Raw genomic sequence first — 2,227 nt, 5'->3', positions numbered from 1 at the left:
TACTGTTGTAGACAAAATTTGACACACAATCAGCATTATTGAAATAGCAGTCAAGGTACCTGGGAGAGGGTTGCAGACTATGAGAAAAGTAGCTTAAAACTCTGGACCACTCACACACACACACACACAAAATTCACTTTATCTGGAAGCTAACCTCAGTATAACACTGAATTATCTACTATTACCCATAAGAACAATTTAAAAATAAGAAAAATGCCTGGGAACCTTCATTAACAGTATTTTTAAGTTAAAGTTTTTACTATAAATGTCTGATGATTACTCAAATATCCTAAGCCATGAGGCAGTCCCTAAAGACAATAAGTTATAAATAGTCTGAATTTAATAACTTAAATGCGATATGGTTAATATAATACACACTGCATGTGTATCTCAACCAACATCTTTCAGGTGAGGTGATAATTAAAAGGTTTAAATTTACCGTTCCAATTTCTGTTCAGAAGAGTGATGTCAGTATTCTTGCAACTGTGATGACATTCATTATTGTAAATATGCTAGCATACGTATTACTCTGAATTACACTTGACTGAATTCTATGTACACGTGGTTACATATTCCAAATGAAAAAATTCAACGGTACAGGTTTATAATCAAAGTTGAGTTTGACAAATGCTTTCTGACTTCTGAAAGCACTTCTTAAAAGTGAATAAACTAGTTATAAGTAGGTGACCATTTCCTTTTCCCCTTTACACACGATGAACTTCATGAAACATTAATACCCAAGGTATATTCGTTTCTGGACCATACCGCTTACATGCTCTTCTTTCAAAGGCAGTTACCATTTGCTTTACAACTTCATCGAAAACAATGTGGCAGCTGAGAGTGTAAAAGGGAGCAAAATTCAAAAGAAATTGAACAATCTAAAATACAAATTCTTGGGTAGCCAGGAAGAATTTGGGCTAAAACACCAAACAGTCTCCAAATGATTTAAGAGCTTCCCATCAGTACAGGATGCTTTACCAAATGTGGCTTCACCAAGGTTACTACGGATGCATAGCGCTCGAATACAGGTGGAGACCCAATTTCTAATCGTGTTTAGCGGTATCCAGATCTACTTGATATACATCTGACTTTTTGCACCAAGGAATAAAATGCTTGTAATCCTCCATTCCCGATACTACCTCATACATTTCCTGCATAGAATATCCTATAACTCTCCTCTCTGAATATTCTTTTCTTTTGTTTATTAGTGGTGCAGCAGTTCTGAAGAAAGTTCTTGCATATACCTCCTTAGGCAAAATTGAGGTATGTAGTGGAAGAGTTCTGCTCATCAGTATCCCACAGGAAGCTAAATACCTGACATTTCCACAGGTCCCTGCGCTGGAGCCACGGCCCCCACCACTGCCGCAGGCTTCAGATGGCATCCTGAGACCAACCTTTTCCAGGGCCCCCTGACAGTCTGAGCTGCCATGATCATCTTACTGAAAAATTCAAGTTCTCTTGCAGAAGCCCTCAAACACTCTATTGTTACAAAGTCTTTCCCTTGTATTGAAAGGTAGATTTCCCATTTTTTAAACCATATAAATTAAGGAGACCCTTCCCACTATATGAATTCTGGTGCCATGTGTTAAAATATATTTTTTTCACCACTCAATTTATACATTTCTATAAATCCTACTTAAAATTACCAACACTATTTTTTCCTTATCTGATAATACTTATTACTGCACAAAAAACTAAGAAAACACATTTTAAAAATAAAATACATATCTACAACAGTTGTACAGATGAGTTTTCTGGGGAAAACTTCTTTCTATAATCACAAAACAGAAAATCTAGGATCTGATCATATAATTAATTTCATCAAAACAAAATCTCAGTATTTGTTGAATATTCTTTGGAGAGTTCACACATTCATATTTCCTCAAAATATCACCTATAACCTAATGACTCCTACATATTTATCTCTAGCTCCTGATTCTAACCTCCAGTTTCTAGTTGTATATTGGATATCTATCAGTGCTGTTATCCTTCCTTCTGCTTATCTCTATTTTAGCACTTAACCAGGGAATAATAACTCCATATTGTCCCCTTTTTTCCCCCATAAACTGCTAAATGGCTTATTTATCTCTATGTCCATAGTACTTGTGCTCTTGAGTCATATATTTGTATTGTATTAATTAAATTGAATAAATTATCATGTTTAAAAAAATACTTGAGAAAAGATTCTATAATATCCTTTCTTATAATTTTTAACTATTTATAAAAT

The 2,227-nt window shown here is 34.6% G+C and overlaps 1 pseudogene; it reads right to left on the bottom strand.

The window, feature by feature from the left end:
- Window positions 1-704: 704 nt before the first annotated feature.
- Window positions 705-1,429, bottom strand: LOC137222993 (coenzyme Q-binding protein COQ10 homolog B, mitochondrial pseudogene; annotated as a pseudogene).
- Window positions 1,430-2,227: the final 798 nt, after the last annotated feature.

This window comes from Pseudorca crassidens, chromosome 4, assembly GCF_039906515.1.
Source record: "Pseudorca crassidens isolate mPseCra1 chromosome 4, mPseCra1.hap1, whole genome shotgun sequence".
Taxonomy (NCBI): domain Eukaryota; kingdom Metazoa; phylum Chordata; class Mammalia; order Artiodactyla; family Delphinidae; genus Pseudorca; species Pseudorca crassidens.
Note: the sequence above shows the minus strand (reverse complement) of the source record. Positions and strands in the feature narration are given on the sequence as shown.